Source organism: Balaenoptera physalus (assembly GCF_965194825.1).
Source record: "Balaenoptera physalus genome assembly, chromosome: 6".
Taxonomy (NCBI): domain Eukaryota; kingdom Metazoa; phylum Chordata; class Mammalia; order Artiodactyla; family Balaenopteridae; genus Balaenoptera; species Balaenoptera physalus.
This window is the reverse complement of record NC_138885.1, coordinates 33,456,041-33,473,862: the sequence shown is the minus strand read 5'-3', so window position 1 is coordinate 33,473,862 and position 17,822 is coordinate 33,456,041. Positions and strand designations below refer to the sequence as shown.

The following is a 17,822-nucleotide window of genomic DNA, read 5'->3' as shown; positions in this document are numbered from 1 at the left end:
AGACCCCAGAGGGGCCCTAGCAGTCAATATAAGTCTGAGAACATGACTGTCTTCTCTGCCTGCCAACAACTCCTTCCTATGCCATTCTACTCTCAAGGTTCACATCAAGTCATTCCATTATGCCAGTGATTTGTGCTCCCCCCCAAGGAAATCATGCAGGAAAATGAACAGTGACAATAGCCAAGACCAAAACAAAACAATCAGTAACAACAGAAAAGGACTTAAGTTGTTTGCCATATTACAAATACTAAAGTATCACATACAATACATTCAGATTTATTCATTTTGAACATTGATGGAGCACGTTCACGAAACCTCCATTAACAATGCCATCCACATTTCCCCTTTATTTCCTATATGGTTTTTGACTATATGTTAGACACAACCTGACTAGTATTCAGGGTTTTATAGATCAATAGAAGCTCAAACTGGATTTTCCAAAGTCACATATATATTTTGTCATGCATTCATTCTTCTATTCACTACACATTCATTAAGCTCAAAACTGAACAAGAACACTGGGGTGCATGTATCTTTTCGAATTATAGCTTTCTCTGGATATACGCCCAGGAGCGGGGTTGCAGGATCATGTAGCAGCTCTATTTTTAGTTTTTTAAGGAACCTCCATACTGTTCTCCATAGTGGCTGTACCAATTTACATTCCCACCAACAGTGTAGGAGCATTCCCTTCTCTCCACACCCTCTCCAGCATTTACTGTTTGTAGATTTTTGGTGCAAATGAACTTATTTACAAAACAGAAATAGAGTCACAGAAGTAGAAAAAAAATTATGGTTACCAAGTGGGAAAGGACGGGGAGAGGGATAAATTGGGAGACTGGGATTGACATATTCACACTACTATATATAAAATAGATAACTAGTAAGGACCTACTGTATAGCACAGGGAACTCTACCCAATACTCTGTAATGACCTATATGGGAAAAGAATCTAAAGAAGAGTGGATATATGTACATGTATAACTGATTCACTTTCCTGTACACCTGAAACTAACACATTGTAAATCAACTATACTCCAATACAAATTTAAAAAAAAAAAGAATACTCTAGTTCAAATTCCAACTCTGCTACTCATCTGTTTCCTCAGATGTCATACGGAGATAATAATCTCATAGGATATTTGTGAGGATTCAATGAGATAAAGCATGTAAAAGCAACCAGGGATGTAATAACTGGTCAATCAATATAAATAGTATCACTGCTATTACTTCTAGCACATTTTGTGGGAATTTTTATAAGATTTTTCTTGTATGTGATTAATTTTGTGCATGACACAGTATCTTATGTAGCTCTAGAGATTTTTAAATGAGCCTAGGAAGCAAATTTTGGCAGCTCTACTCAACATTTCTCTGCAAAAAAAAAATTAAAACTATTAAAAAACATGAAGTGTTTTAAATCAAAGCTGTCTTATAAATTCTCTGAAAAGATTAAATGAAAACTGAATCACTCAATTTTTGAGAACTTTAAGATACAAAATTTTCAGGCAAATATAAAAACTTCAGAAAAATGTTTTTTCATCAGATATAGCTGCCTATGTCAAATTTCCTCTACTATTAGTGTCACACCTATCACCTAAAATACTGCACCAAAGGAGAAGTCCCACTGCTTAATGTTGGTGACATTTATTCTTCAGCTTGAGAAGGCAAAACAAAAACCTCCAAACTGAAATATCTGTAGGCCAGTGAAATACAGCAGTTGTCTTTTCAAAAGGAGAAAAAAGACAATGTTTCTTTATTTGAGACCATAATTATTACTTCAGCTTCTCTAAACAAAAGTTCTCAGGTTTTAAGGAGTTGATTTTCACAACTATAGCAAATTGACAAAACAGTCCATGAAAGTAAATTGTCAATTACTTCTAGATGTACAAATTATTAAGATAATAACAGCTTTTATTACTTAAACATTAAAAATTAAAATTATCCCATGGCCCTTGTTTATCATATTTTCATTTTATCGTTTTCTTGTTTTGCTTTGTATTTTCTCTCTTGATTATCAGATATCTCTTTCATCAGATATTTCTTTCAGGCAGTGCGCACGGCGGTCCCCTGGATCTGTCTCTTGCTTCAACAGTGTTTAGACGGAACAGACCCAGGGACGCCCTTTGCTCCAGCCTCCGACCACCCTCCAACCTTTCTTCCAGTCGCAACCTTCGGAGGCAGACCCTCAGCTATCCTCGGTCACCAGGGCCAGCCAATACCATTTTTTGAGCTTAACTCCTTATCAACCATGAGCTCCCAGATTCGTCAGAATTATTCCACCGAGGTGGAGGCCGCTGTCAACCGTCTGGTCAACATACATCTGTGGGCCTCCTACACCTCCCTCTCTCTGGCCTTCTATTTAGACCGTGACGATGTGGCTCTGGAGGGCGTGGGCCACTTTTTCTGCGAATGGACCAAAGAGAAGCACGAGGGCCCGAGCGTCTCTTGAAAATGCAAAACCAGGGCAGCGGCCACGCCCTCTTCCAGGACGTGCAGAAGCCATCTCAAGATGAGTGGGGTAAAACCCAGGACGCTGTGGAAACCACCATTAACACGGAGAATAACCTGAACCAGGCCCTTTTGGATCTCCATGCCCTGGGTTCTGCCCGCGCAGACACCCGCCTCTGCGACTTCCTGGAGAGCCACTTCCTGGACGAGCAGCGGAAACTCGTCAAGAAGATGGGTGACCACCTGACCAACCTCCACAGGCTGGTTGGTCCCCAGGCTGGCCTGGGCGAGTGTCTCTTTGAAAGGCTCACCCTCAAGTATCACTAGGAACTTTCGGAGCCCAGTGGCCTTTGAGGAGCCCCTCTGGTGTCAGGGCTTCTGCCTGAAGCCCTGCTATGCAGCCACTAGGCAGCTTTTTAACCATCCTGGAGCCCTCTCCCAAGCCTTGGACCAAATGGAAACAATAAAGCTTTTTGCAGCAAAAAAAAGAAAAATTTTTTTCTTTGATACAATGTAGGTGAACAAGTGGATTGAAATGTACTAACTTGTACCGATTTGAAAATAAAAAATTTAAATTATTTAAAATTTTAATAACAATATTTCCTATCTTTGTAACTGATTCAGTGAATAAAATCTGAAGACTACTTAATTCTTCATCAATGCTTCCATTTTTGCCCATTTTTAATCAAAGATATAATGAAATCTTTTTCACATTTCTTATCTAGAAAATTTCCTCACGTGTTTAATTCTGCATATAAGTGAAATCATCACAGTATTTGTCTTTGTCTGACTTATTTCACTTGGCATAATTCAACGTCCATCCATGTTGTCTCAAATGGCAGGATTTCCTTTTTTATGGCCGAGTAGTATTCCTGTGTGTGTGTGTGTGTGTGTGTGTGTGTGTGTGTGTGTGTGTGTGTATGTGTGTGTGTAAAACACATTTTCCTTATTCATTCAGCTGTCAATAGAAACTTAGGTTGTTTCTATGTCTTGGCTATTGTAAACAATACTGTATAATACTGCAGTGAACATGGGTGCTCAGATATCTCTCAGGACAGTGATTTCATTTCCTTTGGATATATACCCAGAAGTAGGATAGCTGGATCATATGGTAGTTCTATTTTTAATTTTTTGTGAAACCTCCATGCTGTTTTCCGTAATGGCTGTATGATGACTCCCAAAATTTCAGGTTTATTTTATGTGACTTCACCCCCGCCTCCAATAAATCCTCCTTTTCTAGTAGGAAACACCCTGCAAGCACAAGAAACTCAAGTTGTGCACTTTCCCCACCCACACACCTTCTTCAACCCTTTCCCTCCCTCCCCTTCCCTCTCCCCTTCTCTCTCTCTCTCTATATACACACACATATATACATGTATAAGTATATATATATATACAATATATATAAATACACATACACATTCTTTTTCTTTCTACCCAATATTCAGAACACACTTTGGAAGACTAGAAATTTTCAAGTTAGGAGGCTCTCATAGGGTAGAAATTTTTAAGTTAGGAGACTTTCATAGGGTATCTGCCTGCAGCTGAACACAAAGAGTTCATCCCTAACCTCAGATTCCCCTGAAAATTCATCCCAAACAAGGGAAATAGGATAAGCAAGGGAATAAAGAGTATTTTAAAGACCTCCATTAAGAAATGGAGAGGAAATGAGAAAAGGGATCACAAAAAGCAGAGCAGAGGAAGTGGGGGAGACCAGGTTAAATGGGCTAGAATGCTGAGACCGGGTTCTCCCACCAGCGACTGAGAACCTCAGTTTACACTCACAGGAAAACGCCACAGCTTGACTCTGCTGGTGGCTGGGAGTGTCTCCCACTGGTATGCAACATTCAGAGCCGCCTGCATGCCTCCCTACCCTCCCTGATGTAAAGAGGTTTTTCACGCTAGCCCCAAATGTCCTCTTCTATCAGACTCTCACTGTTTTTCTGTCTCTGCAAGAGACTACATGCTCCCTCAATTTTAGATAATCCATAATAATAATCTGTCTCAATGTATAATGAGGAATTTGTCTCAAATTGGTTATCATTGGTATATCTACCTACAACAAAAAGTGATACGTTATTCCTGATATACGCTTTTTCATTACATACCAGAACATTCTATGGAAGCTTGGGGAAGAGAATAGGTACTATCAGGATTAGGAAGGATGACTATAAACCTAGATATTAATTTAGGGTTAATGAATGAAATGGTCTTTCTAATACATAAAATAATTTGTGCAAAGCACTTAGCATACTGCCTAGTATACAGATAATGACAGCTCTTTTCTACTGTTCAAAGAAATATTTTTCATACAATCTTTGTATTCTCATAATGCTTTTGACATATCTCTGTTGGCTTTTCTTTCTGCAATTGTCTGCTTATGTGCTACGTCACCAACTAGATGGTAAACTCCCTGAGAGTGAAGAAAAGGAAATCATCATTGTATCCTCAGGGCCTAGAATATGGTAAGTACCATGGCAACTGCCTCATAAATATCTGACAGCCAACTGAAGGAATGAAGGTAGAGTTCTGCAAAGTTCACTACCAATTACGTAGGATGATAATAAGAGCACCCAACCACTTATCTGAAAAGCTGGATTTTGATTCCATCTCTACCAATGACTTCCTGCAATGTCCTAAGCAATCCACATGGAATTGGAGACAAAGACTTACCTACACATTCCATAGGGTTGCTATGAGGATCACATTAGATAAATATGAAGAGGAAGGCCAAGGAGTCCATCACAGAGTCATCTCCCCTTCCACAAATTCAGTTTTCTTAGTTGAAAAAAACAGAAGGCGGTACCAGCTCCAGCACTGTATGAGTCTCAGGAATCCCTAGACCAACTACACTAAAGAAGTTCTCAGATGAATGAAAACAAAAAAATTAAATCAAATGAAACACACATTTGCTGGAAGCAAGAATTTTTTATTCTTTTCTCTCAGCTTGAGCTAATTCCTTTGTCCAAATTATTTCATTTGTTCCAAAATTACTTCCCAGTGAGATCCAAGAGCCAATCATTGAAGGTTCCTGGAGGTCTCCAGACCCCTCATTGCTTCTTCCCAACTGGGATGCACCATCATTGCCTCAGCACCAGCTGTCCCACCCCTGGGAGGCCAGAGATGGCCCCGGCCACAGAGCAGGAAGCCTCAGCCAGGTGCCGCCATGGTCTTCCCATGCCAACAGTTCAACTCTAGCTCAATTTTACCTCCGAATTTGTGCTAAATGTTTTAGTACATTATCCAATTTCATATTTTAAAACAGCTTTCTGGGGTACATATGAATAACCCAATTTGACAGAATACAGTAGAGGCCATAATAAATGCTACGTAAGTGTTTATCAAGTGAACGAGGGAAGGAATACAGTGCTAAGTAGAAGACTGAGGCCAGGGGGGGAGGATGCTCAAGTAGGCTAAGCTCACACACTAGTAAGAACAAAGCTCTGACACAAACCAGGTTCATCCAACCTCCAAATGCCTTTGTGCTGGCCTAAACTGTAATGTCGGCCATTCTTGGCATTGATCTTAAGATGAAGTTCCCATTTATTTATAAAACAGACTCACAGGCAGAAAATAAACTTATGGTTACCAAAGGGGACAGCGGTGGAGGGGGTGGGGCATAGAGGTGGGGAGATAAATTAGAGTCTGGGATTAACAGAAACACACTACTATAAATAAAATAGATAAACAACAAGAACCTAATGTATAGCACAGGGAGCTATACTCAATATCTTGTAATAACCTATAATGGAAAAGAATCTGAAAAAGAACATATATATATATAGATAGATAGATATAGATATAACTGAATCACTTTGCTGTATACTTGAAACTAACACAACATTGTAAACTTTTTCTCCTTTTTCTTTTTTTTAATTTTTATTGGAATGTAGTTGATTTACAATGTTGTGTTAGTTTCAGGTGTACAGCAAAGCCACTATAAATTAACTATGCTTCAATTTTAAAAAAAGAAACCAAAAATATAAAATGAAGTTTCTCCCACATAAATATTGTAAAGTAGCTGTTCTCTTCATCCAGTTCCAGAGCTGCCAACTCTGGTACAGATTCTCAGGTGCTGCTCCTCTGTCTAATGATGGGAGAGGAATCCTGACCTTGTGACAAGCCATTCTGAACATCTTTGCTATATTTTTTCATCTGTCTTTTCTCCTGAGAACTCCCAGCTGAATTCATTGATTTTTAGCTTCCACTTTTAATGACCTCCTATTATTTAGACTATAGAATGTGGCATGGGTACCACTAAAGTCCACCATCTGCCCCCTTACTGGCAGACTCTGGTCCTTCCATCATTGGCTCATGTGGAAGAGGGAAGTGAACTGTACCTGAAATGGGGTGCGGAGGATGGACTGAGAGGTCCCATGTCCCATTCTGTCCCTGTTGCTCCAAGCTGTCTTCCTGGCCCTCAGCTTGCTCACCTGTTATTGAGAAGGCCAGGTCTGATGATCTCAAGGTCCCTTCCAGCTCTAAAATTTTATGAAAGTATTTGCTTAAATATATGTTTCATAATGATCCAAATAATCACAGTAACCTTTGAAACTACTAAAAAATACATTGTACATCAGCTGACCTCTGGTGTCAGTATTGACATCGGTGTTCAGGCTGCTAATTTAATCATCCTACAATGTGGTCCCTAACCATCGAATAAATTAAGTATATCCTGCATTTGTCCTTTCCTCCATTTTTTAAGCTCTAGATTCTTTATCTGTGCCACAATTTCCATTATGAGACAAGTGAACTCATCCCAGGTTAAGAGGCACCAATAAATTCAACTCTTTGATATTTAGAGTTGAAGACCTAAAGGGAAAAGGCACCACTTTTAGGTCAACATGGGGGTATCAGATATCAATGACATATACTCCACATCTGTTCACTAATTCATCCTGAACACTGTTTCAACATACCGTCAAATCTGATTTTGGTTCTTGGGTTCTGTAATAATTAAACGATTCTCCTGCTCTAAAAGCTGGCTCATTTATTTCAAAATCAATCAAGGACAAATCAGACAGTCCAACAAAGATGGAATAAGAGATGGCAAAGCCTACCTTTGAATGCATCCGTGGCTTTAATATTGAATACAAAATGATTTTCAAAAAAAACTTTTTAAAAAGTATCCTTGATTTGTGAAACTCCTGTTAAGGATGTACATTTTTCTTGAGTATTACAAATGAAACTCCCTGGGGAGAATCTCTCCTTGTCAAAGTTCACCCTAATGGAAATGTCTTCAAAATATCAAAAGGACTTAAAGAGCTAAAGCGACTTCCTCAATAAATTTTAAAAATTTAACCTAAGTGCTGAGGAGTGTTTAAATATCTGTGAAATTCTTCTCAAACATCCCCCTTCCAGTCATCTTGTTACCATCCTTTACTGACCTCATTGTCTGTTTTAGAATGCAGTCATTAGGAAGCACTTGTGTATTCTCAGAAAAAACATCCTAGAGCTTTAAAAAAAAAAAAAAGTGAGAAGCACTGAATAAGGGATATATTCTTAAAACATCCAAAGTTTTGCATCAATATAACTTAGAAGGAAATTCTTGGTGTTCTTTCAGGATGGGTCTTCGAGGGCCATGGTCTATCTATTCGCTCCATGTTGCAATCAGTCAATGGCAGCCCTCCTACTAAAAACAGGAGCTTGTCCTGCTCCACTCTTTAACTTTCATAGCCTAGCACTTGGCATAGAGTAACGCCCAAGAACTATCTGCTGCATGAATAAAACCTTAGCATTCAAGCATAAAGGCAGGAAAAAGAAACTAAGACATTTCAGATAAAAACTTCTTTATTAAAACAATCAGCAAATCCAAGGAATGAGAACATTTTGCTGATTTACAGAAGCACTGAGTAAAAGTTCTTATGACGGTCTTCAAAGTGTCACGAATTTATACAGTCCTCTCAACTTCATGCCTTATGAGAGAGACTTGTATATAAGATACACTTTCCAAAAGAAGTATGCATGTATTTTATTTATTCAGGGATGCATACCCACTCATTTACAGACTCAGAAACAAAACTCATTAAGTTTAAGCTCCATGCTAAAATCACAGCTGTGAATCCTTATCTTTATTTCATCAAAATTTGAACCCACCAGTTTTGATGGACGTTTTATATTTCTCTTAAAAACTAAGTTTTCAGTCACTGCTAAATTGTCATAAAATATTTATTTTAAAAATTACAGAATGCATGAAAATGAAAGGGAGTGGTATGTAAAAGATATATTTAAGATGAAAAGTGTTCCTTGAAAATATGAAGTATCAAATAGATGTAAACTGATAAAGTATTAGATAAATAGACCCTTTTTTTGTTTGTTTTTTATAAAATGTGATAAAAGGTTTTTCTCGGTGGTCACACTGAAGATGTTTTCCACACTAAAATATAGAAAGGTTCTGTTGTGCAGTGGTGTGTGTGTGCCTGTGTGTGTTCTAAATTAAGCCATGGTTCTGAAGCAACCTTGATGCTACTGATCGATAACAACATGCAACTCAAAGGCATCCCCAGGGTAAAGGAGCCAAAGGAACCTTTCCAACTGTCACAAATAGCTTGTTACAAAGACAGAGAATGGTAGCGAGAACAGATACACTCACATAGGTGTGCACTAGGTTATGAGCAAGACTCAATATTTTATAGACCAAGTGGATAAGTATCATTGGTTTAGAGATCCTATTCTCAGCACTGGTGGGACACCATGTAAGGGTTCAACTCTACACTGCAGAGAAGTCAGATCTTCATTCATGGCCTTCCGATTGGATTCTCTTTGAACATATGCCCTTTCAAGTGAAATTAATCAATCTCTTTATCACTCTCACTGCATCTGGAGCCATAATCATTACCCAACTGCTGAGAAAGAAATGAAACAACTAATTGCACAGGGAGTAGAGCTTAGTGTTCAGACCGGGAAAGTTTTTATTAAGTTCTAATTTGAAAAGTAATTTTTCATGACCAGCCATTGCAGACATGCTATGTGCAGGAGATTGCACCACCAAAGCAGCCAGCTAAGTATCCACAAGCATGTTATCGACATGTTAACAATTATAGAACTTATACTTTGTTGAAAGTATTCCACAACTGAATCTTAAATATCTTACAACACTTTACATGTACTATTCTGGGTAGGAATATGAGAAACCTGATTCTCTGAACTTAACATAAATGCTGGTAAGCATCAAACACATGAATATCTAGTTATTTGTAATCCTCAAATTTCCCCACCAGCAATTTTAGGAACCCCACCTACAACTTTAACATAAACCCAATGAAATGCAACGAACAAGATTCTCACCTACTTGCTACTTTTTGAACTTTTTAAAACCTCCCACTATTTCAGGATACTAAATATAGCTGTGATTCACTGGAAACTATAGGTGTGTCCTGAACAAAACCAGTTTATGTTAACTGAAATACACTGTCCAACTGATTTACCTTATAAAACTGGACATGTGTTCCCAGAAGAAAAGTTACAGTGTCAGAATACAGTTTTAAAATCACACTTAAGAAGGCAATAAACATCTTTGCACCATATAGTTGAAATGATAAATAGTAGTTACTTGAAGCATATAATAATACACAATGGAGATAAATATTAAAACAAAAACAAGACACTTAACTCTCAAGAGGCTAGAATTATAGAGTACCAGGCATAGACTGCAGGACTGATCTTTAAACAGAGTTTTAGGAAACAGAAAAACAATACATCTTTTCCATTCAAACCAAGTACTCTCAAAAATATAAGCTAAAAGATACTGGCCAAGTTCTCCTATGTCTTAATAGTCTCTTCATTTAACTAAGGGTATTTTTTGTAATATGGTCCATTGGTACTTTAAAGGATGTTTTCTCTATTCATTTATTTGCAGGAAAAAAGACTCTTGCCATGATAAGGTGCTAGGAGAGGCCTTCTGGACAAGAGAGGTAGCAGAGAACATTAAAAGGCTCAGTTCCCCCCTATTATACCCTAACACTACAAGCTTCTGTTAGGCAGGAAGTACTGCAAATAAATTTTACTCCTACATTTAATATCCAGGAAGTCCAGAAAATTCTACATAGCTCTCTAGTGTCATCAACTTTAAATCAGGGAGTAGCTTAATCATCAAATAATAAGCTTAACAACCAATCATGGCACATACAAGATCTGTATTAAAAATACCGTATAGCACAGGGAACTCTGCTCAATATACTGTAATAACCTAAATGGGAAAAGAATTTGAGAAAGAATAGATACATGTATATGCACAACTGAATCACTTAGCTATACACCTGAAACTAACACAACATTGTTAATCAACTATGCTCCAATATAAAATAAAATTCTTTAAAAAAAATAAATAGGGCTTCCCTGGTGGTGCAGTGGTTGAGAATCTGCCTGCCAATGCAGGGGACACGGGTTCGAGCCCTGGTCTGGGAAGATCTCACATGCCGCGGAGCAACTGGGCCCGTGAGCCACAACTACTGAGCCTGCGCGTCTGGAGCCTATGCTCCGCAACAAGAGAGGCCGCGATAGTGAGAGGCCCGCGCACCGCGATGAAGAATGGCCCCCTCTTGCCGCAACTAGAGAAAGCCCTCGCACAGAAACGAAGACCCAACACAGCCAAAGATAAATAAATAAATAAATTTTAAATAAATAAATAAATTGTATTTCTTTGTACTACCAGTGAATAATCTTAAAATGAAATTAAAAGAACTTCATTCAAGATGAATAAAATGCTTAAGAATAAATTTAACAATAGAAGTATAAGGTTTATCCACTAAAAATTACAAAATATTACTAGGGGAAATAAAAGAAATGGAGAGACATTCCATGTTCATAAACCGAAGACACAATATTGCTAAGATAGCAATTCTTTCTAAACTGAACTATAGATTTGGCATAATCCCTATCAAAAGTCCATCAGGCTTTTATGCAGAAGTTGGCAAACTGATCCTAAAATGGAAACGGAAATGCAAAAGACTCAGAATAGCAAAAGGAATTTTTAAATGAAACAAAGTTGGAGAACTTCTCAGTTACAAAATGTATTATAAAGTTAGTTATCAAGATAAGCTACAGTTAGCAAGACAGTGTAGTAATGGCATGAAGATAGATATTTAGATCAATGTAACAGAGCTCAAAGTCCAGAAATAAACCCTTATATTTATGGTCAATTGATTTTCACAAAGATGCCAAGGCAATTCAATGAGGAAAGTATAGTCTTCTCAATAAACAATGCTGATACAATTGGATATCCATATCCAAAACAAAAAAATGAACTTAAACCCTTACCCACACCATACAAAAAAGAATTTCAAAACGTATCACAGACCTAAATGTAACAGTTAAAACTATAAAAATTTTAGAAGACAGAGGAGAAAATTCTTTGACAACCTGAATAAGGCAAAGATTTCTTAGCTATGAGACCAAAAGTACAATCCATAAATGAAAAAAATATTGCTAAATTGGACTTTAAATTCAAAACGTTTGCACTTCAAAGACACCACTAAAAACTGAAAAGGCAAGCCACAGACTGGAAGAAAATATTTGCAAACCCCATATCCAATAAAGGTCTTGTATCTAGAACATAAAAAGAACTCTTGAAACTCAATAACAAGAAGATAACCAATGTAATTTAAAAATGAAAGAAGGATTGGAGTAGACATTGCACTGAAGAAAATATACAAATAGCTAATAAATACATGAAAAGACACCATAATTAGTCATTAATGAAATGCCAATCAAAACTACAATGAGATACTATTTCATACTCACTAAAACAAATTTAATCGAAAACACAGACAAAACACATGTTAGCAAGAAATATGGCAAAACAGGAACCCTCTTATATTGCTGGTGGGAATATAAAAGCTATGGCCACTTTGGAAAGCAGTTTGCAATTTCTTTAAAAATTAAGCATCTATTTGCTGTATAACCCAGCAATTCCACTCCCAAGAAAAATGAAAATGTCCACACCAAGACTTGCACACATATATTCACAGCAGCATTATCCATTGTAGCCAAAAAAATGGAAACAAGCCAAATGTCCATCGACTTGTGAATGGATTAAAAAAATGCTATATCAATACGATAGAATATGATACTATTCAGCAATATAAAGGAATGAAATATCGATATATGCTATAATACAGCATGTATCAATGAAGTTCAAAAACATTATCCTAAGTGAAAGAAGCCAGTCACAAAAGACAACTTCCTGTATGATTCCATTTATATGCAATATCCAGAAAAGGCAAATTCATAGAGACAGAAATTAGATCAGTGGTTGCCTAGGGCTGGGGGTGGGAATGGGGATTAACTGTAAATAGGTGGTCGTGATGGTTGTATAACTTGGTAAATGTAGTAAAAATAATTAAAATATACACTTTAAATGGGTAAATTTGGGTATATAAATTATACTTCAATAAAGTTGTTAAAAAGAATCATTCTTTCATGGTAATAATTACTGTATTATAACAGCATAGAATGCTGTAGAGAGAAGCCTCCACTTGGCATAAAACACTTGTTATCTGTATCATCAACCACCAAAATGATAACCAATTAACATGAAATCTAAGGAAACATAAAAAGTGGTATTTTTTTTGGCTCACAAGCCCCTCTGTTGAGAATGGCAACACCATTAGCAGTTCTAAGTTCAAAGTTTCAAACAAGGAAAACCAAAGACCTTTGCATAATGAAAATTTCACTAAAATTTGAAAGGGCACTGGGCTAGTGTTGGTTCCATCACTTAATATCTATGCTATTCAAACTTGGTTTCTTCCCTAACCTTCCCACAACATCTCAGGCTATTGTCAGGACCAGGTAAGATAAATAAAAGAGAAGGTATTATAATAATTTTTGACCTTATCATCAAATATAAAGGTGTTGCTCACATCCTTGATTTTTCTCATTCCAAATTTGAAGATGGAGGAAGTCAATCATATGGACCCATCTAAGTTCAATTGCAGGTTTGGTCAAACGAGCTACACATTCTTGGCTCTTAAGTAAGCTTTGAGACTGCATTCTGCCTGGTAATTGTATTGGATAGAATCCCCAGCTCTTGCTTTGAAAACAATAAAAGCATTCTATACATGGAAATGTCAGGGGACAATATTATTGGAGATCCAATATTTGAACCAGCTACGGTGCATGAGGAAGGCCAATAGAAATAAGCAATAAAATGGAAATTTTAAAAACACTTATTTTAGAAGATAAACTTTAAAGTGAAGTAAAAGAATATCAAATGACCTCTTGAGAGAAATAATATTCCTTACACTTGCATGTCTATATATCTAAACTAAATTGTGTTCTACATGTCAGGCGGTGGGAGGGACAGGAAATAATCTCTTACAGTAGCATCCATTAAATAGCAATAAAAAGGTAGCATTAATTGGGTACTTAATATGACTTTGATCATGTAATACTTTGAGTATAGAAAATGTACTTTGAGTATGTAATACAGAATATGAACTATGCTTTACATAGACTTCCTCATTTATTCCCATTTTAGTGATGAGAAAGCAAAGGCATAATGTTGAGGTCACACACTTTGGCTTAGCACCCAGACAGTCTGACTTTGGTATCTGTGATCTGAACCACCCCAGCACCCTACCTAATGTGTGCTGTCAGCATCTCTATTGTTTACAGGTTCTCTACAAATACAGCTAAGTAATTAAGCCTCAAAACGGTAGTCTAAAAAGATTTAAAAGGAAGCCATTCCTTTTCAACATAGTGAGTATACTTAGCAACAAAAATCTTTGAGCAGCTGCATTCAATTAAAAAAAATTATTAACCCTGAGGAAAAATCCACACACAAAAAAATATCCATGTTATTCTTACCAGTTTCATTCATGAAGTGCATACATGAATGAAATTCACCATTGGGTGATAAAACTACTTCTTTCCACAGTAGCTTAGTATTTTCCTCGTTTGGGGGAAAAATGATCACGGTAAGAGGGTAGTAATATCACAGATTGCCTACAGGAACCACAGTTTGGCTACCATAGTAATTCCAAAGAATAAAAGAAACAAAAGGATGAGATGGTTAGTTCATATTCATACATTTGCTATGAAAATAAGCTTTAACAGTACATAGTATTAAAGAGAGTAGTAAATATGAATGGTGTTAAACATACACTTTTGAAATTATTTCTCTGAGTAAGTCTCAGATATTACCTGTGGCACTAATATCTGTAGCACAGATGTCACCTGTGGCTGTAAAGTTGGGGGAACTTTGTTGATATATCAAAATAACTGCATGAATTGAGTAGATCCATAACCAACCCACAAGAAGGTAGGCTTTTTCTCCTTTTTTAGTTCCAATCAACACTGCCTGTGATTCATGGTAATAAGATGATGGCCATGAAGATGTTCATAAAATAAGTTTTTAAGGTTGCTTTATGAATTTGTAATACTGTCTTTTGGTCTTTAATTCATATTTCAATCCCGCTTTGATAGGTCTGACTTGTTTTCATATTTGACTTTCATACTTCTCTGCATAGAATCCTGTTTTCTTAGTTAAGAAAAAATGAAACTTATCTTAAATATCAAAATTTCACCATGAAAGAAAAAGTTGAAGGAAGATAATTTCCAGGTGGCCATAAAGGAATTGTTCCATTGATAATCTGACCTCCAAGGAGAAATCTCCCTATAAATCACCAATCCAACAGCTCAGTCTGACACCAATCATACAGAGCCAATGAACATTTAGATTATATTAAAACAAATTTTTAACCCGGGAAAAGTTTGGTTGGCCAGTGAATTTTATTATAAAACAGATTTTGTAGTACATGCTCAAAGAGAATAACTGAGTCAATCACCACAAAAATTAACATTCAACATCCTTTCTATTCCGGAATAAATAGCCTAAAACAGAAGTGACAGAAAGGTTAGAAGACTTCCCATTAACTTGGGGGACATGACACTTGTATGTATTTTCACTCCTTCCTAATACTTCCTTGAAATGACAGTAAAGGTATTAAAAGATAGAAGTCAATAAGGGCCAAAAATATAGAACTAGAGGTGGAGAATAGACAGCAATGAATTTTGGAACATGGGGAACAGGTAGAGGAGCAGTAAGGAACTTGAAAGTGTAAAGGAAGCTGAAGATTCTGCGTACAGAAGAATATGGTGACAACAACAGAAAAAACTAATTTATACTTGCAGAACTCTGAGAAAGTTTGTGTCCTAAAGGCCCTAGATAAAAGTAATAAGGCTTATGGCTTGAAATGGGGGATAATTAAAAGCCTATAAATGGAATTAATTAGCCCCTCAGATCCCTTGCTCTGTCCCTTCTTCAATATTTGCAGGAAAACAGGCAACAAAATTCAACTCCTCAGGAAGATATTTTTGAGGAGAGCACCCAAAGTGAAAGACAGTGATGAGGTATCATATTCAAAAGAGAGGAACTGAGTGAAATGCTGAGGACTAAATGTTAAGCCACTTCTGCTAAGATTCTGCCTTTATTCTTTTATCAGTAACCCAGTGTAGGCAGGGTTCATTTCAGGACACACTATGATAGTAAATTTCATGTGTCAATTTGACTGGACGGCAGAGTGCCTGTATGTTTGGCTAAACATTATTATGGGTGTATCTGTGAGGGTCCTTCCAGATGAGATTAGCATTTCAATCAGTAGACCGAGTAAAGCAGATGGCCCTCCCCAGTGTGGATGGGGATCATCCAATCTGTTTGGGGTCTCAATAGGATAAAAAGACAGAGGAAGAAAGAACTCACTCTCTGCCTGACTGTTTGAACTGAAACATTGCTCCTCTCCTGTACTTGGACTAGGACTTACATTATCAGTTTCCCTGGTTCTCAGGCCTTTGGGCTTAGACTGGAACTACACCAATGGCTTTCCTGGGACTCTAGACTTCTCAGCCTCCATAATCGCATGAGCCAATTCCTTATAATAAATCTCTCTCTGTCTCTCTCTCTCTCTCTCTCTCTCTCAATTCCTGACTAATCTAAACACTGAATAGTCCCTGTTATGAAGACTGCTAATCATGACTGAACCTATTTTCCCTTCTTGCATGGCTGTCCAACTACAAACTACATTTCCCATCATCCCTTGTGGCTAGCAGTGACCATGTGACTACATTCTCACCAATGGAATGTGACCAGAAATGATGTGTCATGGCAAATTTAAAGCATATATCTGCAAATTCTTTAACACTCCTCCAATCAAAAGATGAAATCTAGGCCCCCTCCTTAGAGGCACTCTTGCAACCAATAGAATGCAGCAGAAGTGACCATGCATGGCTCCTAGGCTACGTTAGAAAAAGCCATGCAACTCCTTCCTGTTTCTCTTTGGAAGCTTGTTCTGAGAGTCTTCAGATATCACGTAAGAATTCCCACCATGCTGAGGTCTCCATATAGAGAAAGCATGTGGACACAACCACATACAAAGAGAGAAAGAGATACCTCAAGAGTCCCAGTCATTCCAACCTCAGCTGTTTGACTCTTCCCAGTCCAGGTACCAGATATGTGGATGAAGAAGCCTTCCAGATGAGCCAGCCTCTGCCCCCATCTGAACACCATGGTATAAGAGACCCCAAGGAAGAACACCCAGCTGGGCCCACCCACTCCCAGATGTGAGAGCCAAAATGAAGACTGTTACTGCTTGAAGCCACTTTTGGAGTGGGCTGTTACACAGCTGCAGAGAACTGGAACATATATGGAACTTCTATGTCACTTGTTGAAATATCTTTTTTTAGATTTTAGCTCTGTGCTCTTTTCATCACTACAATACGGAAATGCCCGTGATCCAGCTTGGGTGGGCAAAGAAGGATAATGTCCTTCCATAAGAAGGAAGAAAACTTTGTGGCTGAATGACCACATGTAGCAGAACCACTGGACAATCTGGACCACCATGAGACCTTCTCATGAGTGAGATAGGAGCTACTATTATTTTTAAACCATGTACTTGGGTACATCTTTTTTATAGCAGCTTAGCCTTCACCTTAAATAATATCCATAATAAGCCCTGGATAAAAGACCTTCAGGTACTGATGGATATAGATTTTTTGAGAAACCCATACTCCAATAAAAAAAGCCAGTTCACCACTCAGTAGAGCCTGAAAGAGAAGCCCAAACAGCTGAGTCATATACATAGAATGTCAATCAGCTTTTAAGGTCTCACCCTCAATAATCGGAAACACTAAAGAAATAGTCAATGATCAACAGACATTAGAAGAAAACTCCCCATATCACAGGCCATGATCAAACAAATAAATGAATAAAAGAGTAACAGATTTAGAGGAAACATAAATGGTACAGAGAATGAAAAGGAAAAGGTTAAATTATTGTTAACATCCTCTCAATGAAAACACACTGCATCTGTAAAACAAGATGCAATTTTAAAAATTATAGGGTGGAGTTAAGATGGCAGACTAGGAGGACATGGAATTCGCAT

The 17,822-nt window shown here is 37.4% G+C and overlaps 1 protein-coding gene and 1 pseudogene across 5 annotated transcripts in view; one reads left to right on the top strand and one right to left on the bottom strand.

The window, feature by feature from the left end:
- The window catches only part of THSD7B (thrombospondin type 1 domain containing 7B), a 1,195,438-nt gene that overhangs the window by 714,598 nt on the left and 463,018 nt on the right, over positions 1-17,822 (bottom strand). The gene's annotated exons all lie outside the window — the stretch shown is intronic.
- Positions 2,035-2,939, top strand: LOC309662402 (ferritin light chain pseudogene; annotated as a pseudogene). Its single transcript has one exon. The product of its transcript is annotated as a ferritin light chain pseudogene (transcript).